Raw genomic sequence first — 13,788 nt, forward strand, 5'->3', positions numbered from 1 at the left:
ATATTCGAATAATGCAATGTTCGAATTCGAAAAATTCGAATTTAGATTGTAATAGTATTTCTAATGCTTTTTCTTTAAATGTAATATTCGAATTATGCAATATTCGAATTCGAAAAATTCGAATTTAGATTGTAGATTGTAATAGTATTTCTAATGCTTTTTCTTTAAATGTAATATTCGAATTATGCAATACGTGTATTATAATTCGAATTTAGATTGTAATAGTATTTCTAATGCTTTTTCTTTAAATGTAATATTCTAATTATGCAATATTCGAATTCGAAAAATTCGAATTTATATTCGAATTCGAAAAATTCTAATTTATATGTTTGTAATAGTATTTCTAATGCTTTCTTTAAATGTAATATTCGAATTATGCAATATTCTATATGGAAACATTTGAAATGATATATTTGTATCTATTATGTATCAATTTACTAGATTCCCGCCCTACCACATGAACTATTGAACTTCTGAATAGTATTTGTTAAATAGAATGTTAAATTCGAAATTTCGAATGTGGACATTCGATATAATTATAAACATTCGAATTCGAAAGTGACATTCAAAAACTGTAAATAACATTCGATTTTCGAATTTTTAAGAATATTCGTTCTTATCGACATTCGGATTTAGAATTCGAATTTTGGTAATAACATTCGTTCTACATTTGAAATTCGAAAATGTACACATTCGCCCATCCCTACCCTGGGGCCCTCTGGAGAAGGATCAGGAATAACACAGCTCTCCAGTGCGCTACAGATAAGTATTTTAACCCCCTAAGGTAATTTAAAGGAAATGAATGAGTACTGCACAAATTTCATCACTATATATTTGTTTTCTTTAAATTTCATTGTGCATTTGTTCAGCTATTCGTTTAGTGAAAGTGATACAAATATCCATGTCTCGTTAATGAATTTGCATTCATAGAAATGAATGCACATGTCTAGTAGATAGCATATACATTAGTTAAAGGGACATTCCAGCCAAAATTGCAAACTGCATGGATGCATTTCAGTTTTGAATAGAAGCATTTTGGCAATATACATGTATTAGCAAAAATGTTTCTAACAAAAGCTATAGCTGTCTCAAAAGTGTATTTAAGTATGCACCGTGCACCAGCATTTTAAACTCAGCACTTGCCCAGCGAGCCTAAGGTGCTTGTACCATCTGGTAAATGACTCAATTTGTTCATTTCTGAGATGATAAAAGCCCCACTGGTGCTCTGAGCAGCTGCAGTATTTAGAATGCTGTTGCACTGAGAATATCTAGCTATGCTTCACATGCACGTGCAGAGAAAAATGTGAACATTAAATCAGTGATAACTTTTACTAGATGCATTTTTGCTAATACATGTATATTGCAAATGTGTTTCTATTCAAAGATATTATTCATCTATGTGCATTTCAATTTTGACTGGAATGTTCCTTTAACCTTAAACAGTAAGGGCTACATTATAAGTGGCATGCTAACTGTTTTGTGAGAGTGATATCAGGATTTTAAAGGGACATAATACTCATATGCTAAATCACTTAAAACTGATGCATTATAACTGTAAAAAACTGACAGTAAAATATCACCTGAGCATCTCTATGTAAAAAAGGAAGATATTTTACCTCACAATCTCCTCAGCTCAGAAGAGTAAATTCTGTGTAAAAAGTTATACTCAGCTGCTCCCAGCTGCAGGTAAAAATAAAAAAAAAATGAAGAAATGAACAGCAGCCAATCAGCATCAGCAGTGCTGAGGTCATGAACTCTTCAGCTGTCCCAGGACAGACACACTAAAATGCTGCTTAGAAATCCTTTACAATGGGAGGTGGCTACTGAGGATTTTTTTAGGTAAAATATCTTTCTTTTTTAAATAGAGATATTCAGGTGATATTTTCTAGTCAGCTTTTTACAGCTATGCTGCAGCACTTTAAAGTGTTTAAACATTTGGGTATTATGGCCCTTTAACCAACTTTCTTGTTTACTTCTATTATTTCATTTGCTTCCTTCTCTTGTTATCCTTTGCTGAAAGATTTTTTCTGTACAAAACCAATGCTCTGACTTTTTTTTTTCTTTTCTAGACATGATGTGTGAAGTAATGCCAACGATAAATGAGGACACCCCTATGAGTCAGAGGGGGTCCCAAAGCAGTGGGTCAGACTCTGATTCCCACTTTGAACAGCTGATGGTGAACATGCTGGATGAGAGAGATCGCCTGCTTGACACACTGAGAGAAACACAGGAGAGTCTTGGACTTGCCCAGCAGAGACTGCAGGATGTCATCTATGATCGAGACTCACTTCAGCGACAGCTCAATTCTGCGCTACCACAGGTCTGATAATGGTTTAGAGCTTACACTATATTATTTATATTGTTATTGAATGTGCAGAATCAGTTTGCATTGGTTCACACAATGTGACAGATTATATTGCTGCTGTAGTATTTATTTATCTTTAAAATCCCCTTTAAAAATTTTGTAGAAAAATATTTTCAATTGTAATTACAAATGGAAAATTAAAAGATGACATAAGTAAAAAAATATGTGAAATTCATGTATTTGTGACATTCTTCCAAACTATTGGTCATTATACATAGTGATGGCATAGTGCCTTTTGTACCAGTTTTAAAGTTCAAGTACAATTTGTTTTAGTCAAGAGACCAGTTTAAATTATTTAGCCATACTTGTCAACTAAATTACTTTTGCAACTCATAGTGCAACTGTAAGTTAATTGCTGCCCCTCCTGTCATTTTGTCTGGAATGTAATTAGATGCTTATAGTGATAGCAATGCAATAATTCTCAGTAAAATCATGTTCAATGAGACTATTTGCTATGTGGTAATGAACTGCATTTCTATAGGTTTTCTGACTGTCATCATTTTATTATAGGGGTTTTCAATCCTGTCCTCAGGCCTCTCAAACAGGCCAAATTTTAAAGGGACAGTCTACACCAGAATTTTTATTGTTTTAAAAGATAGATAATCCCTTTATTACCCATTTCCCAGTTGTGCATAACCAACACAGTTATAATAATACTTTTAACCTCTGTGATTATCTTGTATCTAAGCCTCTGCAAACTGCCCCTTTTTTCAGTTCTTTTGACAGACTTGCAGTCTAGCCAATCAGTGCCTGCTCCCAGATAACTTCTTGTGCACAAGCACAGTGTTATCTATATGAAATACGTGAACTAACACCCTCTAGTGGTGAAAAACTGTTAAAATGCAATCTGAAAGAGGTGGGCTTCAAGGTCTAAGAAATTAGCATATGAACCTCCTAGGTTAAGCTTTCAACTAAGAATACCAAGAGAACAAAGCAAAATTGGTGATAAAAGTAAATTGGAAAATTGTTTAAAATTACATGCTCTATCTGAATCATGAAAGTTTATTTTGGCCTAGACTGTCCCTTTAAGGATCACCTTCGGTGAGAACAGGTTAAAAACCATGTTTACTAATTAGCTGGTTATTTCACCTTTTCACCAGTTCAAATGTTCAAAAAATGTTGCCTCTTAGGGAGGCCTCAGGACTTAAGGAGTTAACCCCCCCCCCCCGCTCTATTGTATCTTTATTGAATCACTCAGTGATCCATTACAACCTTACTTGCATAGCTGACAACTCCATATCAGGGATGCAAATTTTTATTTCATCTTGAACTGCTTCACTGTTGTCTGTTTGTTTTGATAGCTTGAACTACCTCAACTTTTTAAAAATTGCTTCCATGTAAAAGAGTTAGTTCAGCATTAACATTTTCAGTAATGCACTCATGTCATAATATTGTCGTTATTGGCTGGACACATCTATAGATAATTTATCAGATTGATGAAGTGATCTGGATAGATTGCCTTTAAAATAGGATGTCATTGGAAGATTAGCTTTAAATATTATAATAAGCCAATTAAATCTTTCTTGTGTATTTTATTGTTTGTTATTGTGTAATATGTAAGTAAGGGAAATCTATGTATTTGTATTGCACAGAGACTAGGAGAAAGATGTATGTAACTGGGTGTGCTTGTATATAAAAACATGCATTATTAAAACATAAAGTGAAATACACCAGTTCCCTTTCTTCTTATATTCATCTTTCTTTCATGAGTATGCTGGGTATATTGAATCTGTCGGCAGAATTTACTCAGTAGAACAAGCAGGAGAGAAATACAAACAAATAATAACAAAAACTGAAAACCAGAGTACTATTTTAGGTATGAACGTAATAGTGAATTTTGATTCCAACACTGTTAAAAGGAAATCATATAATGGTATAGATCAATTTTGCTTTTCCGGTTTGATGAAGCTTGATCTTATCTTAGGCTCAATGGTCATCAGAGAATGAAAAACTGTACATAGCAAAGTGAGTGGAATAAAAGCCACTTAGTTTTTTCTAAATATAGGAAGTGTTTATTGAGAATAACTCATCACAAGAGAATGGACTGCTTTGTGTTAGTCATTATACTCCTGATTATCACGTTGTATGTATATGGGTTACTTTGAATCTATTAGCATTTTTATTATTAGACTTGGCATGTACAGGGTTCTGATTTTCACAGTGTATTAGAATGGTCTATATATTATATAAAATATTAATTTGTTTAGGGCCAGATGACTGGGGAAGTGCAAAAAAGTAAGATTTTTGTGCTTATCGGGGTATACTCATATTATGAATTGAAAGCAAGTTAGAATATTGCGTGCATGTTCACGTATTCCCACATAGAAGTCAATGGAGAATATGCGTTATTAATTCATAAATAAATATTTCTACATATATTTGTTTTTTTGGTACAATATCTAATATATATATATATATATATATATATATATATATATAGGTATAGATATATATATATAGGTATAGATCAGTGTTCCCTCTAAGGACAGTTTTGTGTGCAGCCCAGCAGTGAAACAGTTAACAAGAGAACCATACCTTTCCATCTGCATTGTGCAGTGCTAGCTAATTGCATGGTGTGGTTACCTAATTAACTGTTTCACTGCTGGGCCGCACACAAAACTGGCTTTAGAGGGTACACTGGTATAGATATATACGGATATACTGTATATAGGAATATCTATTTAGAAATACTTAGAACATATTCTGCTATGTGCAGAACACATATATATATATATATATATATATATATATATATATATATATATATAATCAGAGGAAAGAAGTTCAATAAACTGCACAAAATGGTGTAAAACTATAAGCAAGATTCAGCATGATATGTATCCCCTTCCTGTGATATGTGAAAGTTCACTTGGTAGTGCAATATCAAACAGCAATGATGCAAACAAACGGAGGCGGACTCTATCCCCGGTGTTCGAGGGCAGCTTCTATCTCCAGAGATGTGGGACAGCCATGGGGGCCAAATTTGCCCCCTCTTACGCCAACCTTTTCATGGGTTGGTGGGAGCTGTCCCACATCTATGGAGATAGAAATGCTTACAAGAATAACATCGTCTTTTATAGACGTTATATTGATGACCTGCTATTTATTTGGCAGGGAGAAACCGAATCTGTGGATTTGTTTGTACAAGGTTTGAATAACAATTCGATGGGACTTGAATTTACATTTGAAAAACATGAAACCTGTATCAATTTTTTAGATCTCACTTTAATACATAGAAGTGATGGACAGATAGTCAGTGATCTGTATAGGAAACCCATTACCAGAAATACAATTTTACATGCCAAGAGTTGTCACCCTAGGCATGTGCCTTTTGCTGTTGCTAAGGGACAGCTTATTCGGATTAAAAGAAATTGTACCGAGGAAAAAACTTATATAAAGCAAAGAACTGAAATGAAAGAGAGATTAAAACAAAGGGGTTATCCTAAGCATGTATTGGAGAGAGCACAAACACAAGTAGACCGACTTGATAGACAGACATTGTTACAACAGTCCAAAAACAAAAAATCTGTGTCCACTCACAGTGACCAGGTTACTTTTGTAACTGAATACAGCGAAGAATATAGAAGTATATGCAAAATAGTGAAAAAACATTTTGCACTTCTAGTAGCTGATAACAAATTGACTAAATGTGTGGAACAAGGTTTACGCTGTTCCTACAGAAAGAGTAAGACCATAGGGAACTACTTGTCTCCCTCTGAACTTCCCAGTCCAGCTGTTCCCCCAAGTGGGTCTTGGCTTAGACATAGGGGGATGTACAGGTGTGGCAAGTCCAGATGTAGACCGTGTGAATTTGCTACCCTCTCAAACAAATTTCAGTCAAAAGTGACTGGGGAGGAGTTTAGCATTGAATCTTGCCTCAACTGTACATCCTCTTATGTCATTTATGTCCTAACTTGTATCCAATGTAACCTTCAATATGTGTGTCTCACCACGACAGATGTCAATACGAGGATAAGGAATCATCTTTCCTCTATTAAGACTGGTGAAGCAACCACACCATTGGTGAAACATTTCAAAAACATACACAATAAAAATAATAACACACTAAGATGGCAAGCCATTGAATGGGTTAAACACCCTCCAAGAGGCGGTAATAGAGATGAGGCTTTGGGGAAACGCGAAATGTTTTGGATCTTCAGATTGCAAACACGCGTGCCCAAGGGCCTCAACTCAGAATATGACTTAATTAACTATTGGAAATAGATCAGGTTTATCATATCTTTGTCCACCTTTTGACTGATCGCACTTTCAGTCAACATTCAATACCAAATACAATTACAAATTTAAAATATAAATACTAAAATGTGTTATATTCATTCTCACACAGTATATACACGTACAGTCACATATGACTATTATTATGCTGAAATCTACACTTACGTCCCTCCATTCTAGTATTTATCATTAACATTTTCATTATTATTGTTTGTTTTTTGTTACTAACTAAAATAAGAAAGAGTTGTTTTGTATTGATTGACATTCTTCATTTATTTATCAGTTTATCCCCACTCATTTAACTGTGAATATCAGTTTCTAGAATAACTGTGTGTATGGACACTGTGCTGCATATAGGGATTGAGGGTGGATATTAACATGTGCATTGGATATTTTAATAAAGGAAAAGTTTTATTTTAGCTCTACACGGAATTGAGCCTTTTCAGTTTATTTATTATCATTTCCATGCATATGATATTCCATTCCATGTGCAGAATATTGTCCATTTTACCAAGTTATATAGACTCGTAATTGTCCCAGTTTGACCATATACTAATGTATAAGCAATTGTATTGCTCCCCTTGCATTGCTCCCTTTGACTCGATTTAATTGATTCATATTTACATTGTATCACATAGCACTTAAGTTTAAAAGTTTATGTACATTACTTATGTAATTGTCTTTCTGGCTAAAATGTCTATAATTTAAGAATGCATCTTGTAACTAAGTAAATATGATGTACAATATATTCTATGTATCATTCTGGTAACTAACGGGTTAATTGTTTGATTACACACACTTAAAATGAAGGTTCATGATTGGTTTTTATGTGACCTATCACTGAACAGATGTCCCTTTAAATGCTTCACACGCTTGCATTACTCCAGCTACGACTACGGCATCAGGCCGAAACATGTTAGCCTATGCTTTCGTGTGAATACTCTTTTTTATGTGTTTTGGTACCTCCTTATGCTTTTACCACAAGTGGAATTGAATAAAGACTTTTTGTGCTTTTAAATACCTCGCATGGGATCAAAGTTCTTTACCGTTGTCTATATATATATATATATATATATATATATATATATATATATATATATATATACAGTGCTGAGCATAAATGAGTACACCTAAAACAGATTTGTCAGAAAACCTTTACTTACCTTTCAGAAACAACATATTCTATGGGACACTATACTACAACAAAGTATTTTTCCTAACAAATTAATTCAAGACCATGTTGCAAAAATGAATACACCCCAATGAAAGTCATAGGAGCAAAGCTAAATGCCTGACAACAAATTCCTAATTAACAAGAATTCAACTACAGTTGAGTCTAATTATTAATTAAAGAGATGTCCAGCAGACAGTTGATTATAAAAGTGCGTTACTTACCAAAGAAAACCCCTTCACATGTCATGCTGTCAGCAATGGCACCACATGGAAGAGAAATGTCACAAGGCCTGAGATAGAAAATAATATCTTTACACAAGAAAGGTGAAGGCTACAAGAAGATTAGCAAAGCTTTACTTATCAGTCAGAATAATGTAGCAAAAGTGATACAAAAATGTAACAAAGATGGAACTGCAACCATCTCACAGAGATGTCCAGGCCGTCCACAGAAGTTAACTCCTCGACAGGAGCATCTTCTGATGAGAAGGGTTGAAGAAAATCGCCATGCAAGTTCACTGTAGTTATCTAAAGAAGTAGAAAGCCAAACTGGGGTGATTGTTTCCAGTGACACAATACGGTGTACACTGCAGAGGAATGGCATGCATGTGTGTCGTCCATGAAGGAAGCCTTTCCTAAAGCCTATGCACAAAAAAGCCCGCCTAGAATTTGCCAGGACACATGCGGAAAAAGAAGACTTCTGGGACTCTGTACTCTGGAGTGATGAGACCAAAATAAATGTTTTTGGAACTGATGGCTTCAAAGCTGTATTGCGTTGCAAAGGTGAGGAGTACAATGAAAAAATGCATGGTGCCTACAGTGAATCATGGTGGTGGCAGAATCCTTAAGTGGGACGGCATGAGTGCTGCTTGTGTCAATGAAAGTGATGCAGTGGCCAAGTAGGTCTCCTGATCTGAACCCAATTGAACACCTATGGGGAATTCTGAAGAGACAAGTTGAGCATCACTCTCCATCCAGCATCCGGGCTCTAAAAGAGGTTGTTCTTGAAGAATGGAAAAAGATAGATGTTGCATTATGTCGCCAACTTGTTCATTCTATGCCTAGAAGACTTGGTACTGTCCTTACAAATCATGGAGGTCATACAAAATACTAGATGTAGTAGTTTTTGTTGTGGGGTGTATTAATTTGTGCATCATCTACTTTGAGTAAACCTGAAGCTTTTGAAATCTAAGTTATATTATTAACTTACTTTCATGTAATGAGCTAAACAAATGTTCTATAAAACTCAGTTTTGTCAAAATTCTAAAAAAAAAACATTGTTAACAAGATATAAGATTTAATTTAATGTTTAAGATGTTGTTTGGTACAAATTGTTTCATTCATAACATCATTAAACAAATGATATATTTAATGATAAAGAGTAATGTTGTAGTTTGTCTGTCCCACTACGTGCAGCATAAACCATGATTGTTAATCCACAAGACCATTTACACTGAAAAAGAAATCTATTATTAATGGATTGAGATATATTGCAATGAACCAAGGTTTCTTGTAGGATCTTGATTTATGAATATGTTGGGCCATTAATAGCTGTTCTACAATAAATGTTATCACTTTTGGGATATTACAGCAATAACACATGTAACAAAAGCAAATAAACAGAAAAATAATAGTAAATAGAAAAATAAACATGTTCCTCCCCTCTCGTTTTAAGCTTACAACATTGCAGACTAATTGTTATCTAATTAAATAGCTGTACCAAAACTAATATTTATTCACTTGTTGCTTTGTTTTCAGATAAAAGCTCTTGTGGGGGTTTTTTCTTTTTTTTCTCCAATTTAATTTTTTTTCTCCCTTTTTATATAAATACTTCCCCTGTTTTTCTTTATGAATTGGTATCAAAGTATCTGTTAATGGTCTTCAGTGTCCACTGCCCACTTGTAACGAAGACAAACAGATTCTCTAGTTGGGAACTTTTGTTTGTCTATCACATAGTAAATGGGGTCCTATTGGCTCTATTAATCAAAGGTTGGGCGGACGAGGTTCGCTGTTAACATTGCACAATTCGCTGATTGTTAAATGCGACCCCTGCTTGTGGTTGGCCAATCCCACGCAAGAGGGGGCTGTCAATCATCTTGATCTGAACGGATCAAGATAATGCAATCCTCTGCCTAAACTGTTGCAGACAGGTTAAGTAGTTGTTGCTACTTAACTAGAGATTCAGGTACCCTCTAAATGAGGCTAAAATGTTAGGGCTCGAAGCAGCTATTGCTGCTTGTGAAACGGAGCCCTTTGTGTTAAAGAAGATATGAATAAATCAATATCTGGCTAGCTCGCCTCCCGTGTTCAGGAACCAGGTGCAGGATATTCTTTTCGTCCACACGATAAAAAATGGATCCAAAAGTGTATAAAAAAAGTTGATAGAAAAAAGTTAAAAGTAAATTATTTATTGTATCAAACAATTGTACAGCGACACGTTTCTCAGTGGAAGAAAAGGATATCCTGCACCTGGTTCCTGAACACGGGAGGCGAGCTAGCCAGATTGCTCTTGAATATTTGGCTTACTTATACAGCACCTGAAAGTGCTTTAACGAATGTGAGTGCAACCAATACTGATTTATTTGTACCATCATATGCTTTGAACATACAACACTATGTGTGCTTCTGTTTGATTTATCTAAGGTGAAGGTGACACCGCAATCGGCTCATGATACTGAAGGTGAGTTAGCCAGACTACTCAAATATCTGGCCCGCGAGTATAGCACTTGAAAGTGCTTCATTAAATGTGAGTGTAATTTGTTATACTTACTTGCTCCTTTTTATTATGTGAACATATTACGCTATGGGCGCCTTCTTCTAATTTGTTTTTAAATAAAGAAAAGACTCACAAGATTTAATTTCCTGTGGTAGATATGAATTTTATGTTTTTTGTTATAGCTAATAAATGTTATTCTCAGTAGCTACTTGATAAATGTGTGCTTAATTATTTGTATTAAAGGGACATTAAACACTTAATACATTGTATGCACTTCCATCTAAATATGGACGCTGCCATTTTGAAACCTAGATTTCACTGCAGATTTCTGGAGGAGAGTTGCTAAACATGATAGCAGTGGAATGCAATGAAAACTAGATTTCAATATGGCCGCACCCATGACTACAGGGAGGTGGGAAATAACCTCAATACTATCCTTGTAAAATGTATTTAGTGTTTAACCCCTTAACGACATGCAATGTACCTTTTCAATGGGGCTTGCTTTTTTAATAGCGTGGCTGTTGCTGCCAGCAGTAACATTGCGCTATTCTAGGAGGGCTGCTTGAGGGAGGTTTTAACAGCGATGTCTTGCCACTGGGAGCTCTATTGCAGGCTGAGAAACTCTTTAAATTAGCGACGAACAGGGTACATCATAGATGTTAAGGGGTTAATGCCCTTTTCAAACCAATTCTATCTTCTTTGAAATAAGGACCATTTCTTGTTCATTAAAATTATAGAGATTACACATATTTAGTGTTCCATAAGAACAGGCTTAACAATAATTAAAATTTCTTTATCAAATTCTAAATTTTAAACCATAGAAATTTTAAGATGACTGATACAAGAATGTAATTTAATAATAATGTAACTGTTTCATCTAATGATAGTGTAAATGCAGAATTATTTTTTTATGAGCAGTTGTGTTTGTGTTCATTTAGGATTAAATTGTAACTATTTATATGCAGATAACATAACAATAACTGTGTAAAAAAATACTTTAGCATTTTGCATACAAATCTATTAGTATATAATTAGTCACATTTTGTACAATTCATGTATTAATTAATAATTACTTTCCATATAAAATGACATAAAGTTTGGAGTGGGATTTTAATTACCTATATGTCTAAATGTTTATAAATGTCCTTATATTTGTCCTGCTTTCTATATTAGGAAGCAGAATATTATGTCTAGTGCATATATGCAATGTGTGAATATATACACAACAATGTTTTTTATAAACAGTCATTTTAATGTCCTTCTTACTGTATTATTAATACACTGGCCTGATTTATACTTCCATGCAGACAAGGTTCCCAGACAAAACCCCACTTTCAGGGTCCTCCGATGCAGCTTTGGTTGACAGAATTTAACACTGTATTCTATGACAAAAGGACAATTAATAAAGGTCAGGCTGAACTGTGACGTTGACAATGCAAAAAAAGAGATTAGCAAACTGGACAGACTGCATCTGATACGAAATATGAAACTATCTGAAAATGGACATAACCGTTCTAATGATGTTACTTTTGTAACTGAATATTCAACAGCGTATGATCACATTTGTAAAATTGTTAAAAAGATTTTGCCCTATTATCTCCTGACGATTAGTTAAGACATATAATACAGAATGGTTGTAGATTCACCTACAAGAGTGGTGCTACCCTTGGTAATATTTTATCCCCAAGTAAATTGAGGGAGCCCAAAAAGGAGCTCAGTTTGTGGCTTACATTCAAGGGTATGTACAAGTGTCATCTTACCACTTGCATTTCTTGTTCCTATGTTGAGCAGGGGGACCAGGTAGAATCTTATGTAAATGGGAAGAACTTTTTAACATGTGTAAACTGCTGCACTAGTTTTGTAGTATATGTGATATGGTGGTCACACTGTAAGTTACAGTACGTAGGGTGTACCTCCCGGGAAGCTAGAGACCGGATCAGGGAACACTTGTTGAATATAAATAACAAGGAGACTGTCATTATTGGCAAAGCACTTTATAGATGTATATTTGGATGATACTGCTACCTTAAGAGGGAAATTGTGGAAAAAGGTATCTTACCAGAACGAGGGCGTGATCGCATCAAATTGTTATTCAAATGTGAGACACTTTGGATTTTTACCTTGGGAACTAGAACCCCAACGGGCTTCAATTCTGAATATGATATGATAAATTATTGGGAATAATGGAGATAAAACATTTAAGTACTTAGTTTTAAATATATTTAGGTTTATAGTTTCTGTAATAAGTGGTACCTCTATTTGGGGACAATGTGGAAGTGATTGAGGAGCACAGGTGTGAATGAGTTGCAACAAAAAGGTTTATTTGAAACGGCTTGCAATGTTACAACGCAAATGAGTGAAACAAATATACAAAAAGATTAGTATTGAACTAACCAGAAAACAAACAGTGTGAGGGGAGAAAAAACATGCTCCCCGGGGCTAATACATGACTAAACAGAATCTACTGTTAGAAAGCAGACTACAAAAAAGACAGGTATATGCGTTTCAGCAGAATGCCTTACTCATTACCTGGTTAAAAGTAAATGTGTGTGCTCTTTAAAAAGACTAGTAGGCAGCTTCCTATTGGTTACTAGGGACCCACCCCCTTGTTGCTAGGTGTAAACAACAAACCAATCACGAAGTTCTGTAGATACACAGAAAATCACTACCAGTGTTTACATTGAAACTCCTAAAGTATAATGTGATAATCTGAAGAACAAACAAACTAACAAACTAATCATTACTGCATAAATTAAATTAAAGGGGCACCAATTAATCCAAGTTATTTCAACTATCTGGGTAAGGGTGACCTAATGCAGGAAAATACAGATGAGGGTTTGTAATCTAACTATGTCATGTGTTTCATGGGTAATATGCAGTTCATCATTTTTTCTCTTTGATATAAAGTGGAACTTCTGCTTCCATACACTCTGAAACATAATATAGAAAATTATATGAGAATTGTTATACAAGACATTATACAGACATTATACAGATTATCATTTTAATTCTAAATTCTAAATATTTTGAATGCACAGACTGTAAACAACACTAATTAGTCCTAGATAAAGTTCCTAGAAGGGAAGGTAAAATTCAGGTTATTCCAGTGTGAACAAGTATCCACTTGCAAAATAATGGTTATTGCATCAATAGCAATTGTTGTCTAGATAACCTTGCTAATGGAGGTTTACCGGGAAACAGGGGCCAAGAGGATGGTGAAATTACATGGGCAGTAAGCTATAGTTCCACTTACGTAAAGCTAACCCGAGATGTTACTTACTCGGTTTTGGATGAAGAGGCA

The sequence above is a fragment of the Bombina bombina genome, chromosome 6 (genome assembly GCF_027579735.1).
Source record: "Bombina bombina isolate aBomBom1 chromosome 6, aBomBom1.pri, whole genome shotgun sequence".
Lineage (NCBI taxonomy): Eukaryota > Metazoa > Chordata > Amphibia > Anura > Bombinatoridae > Bombina > Bombina bombina.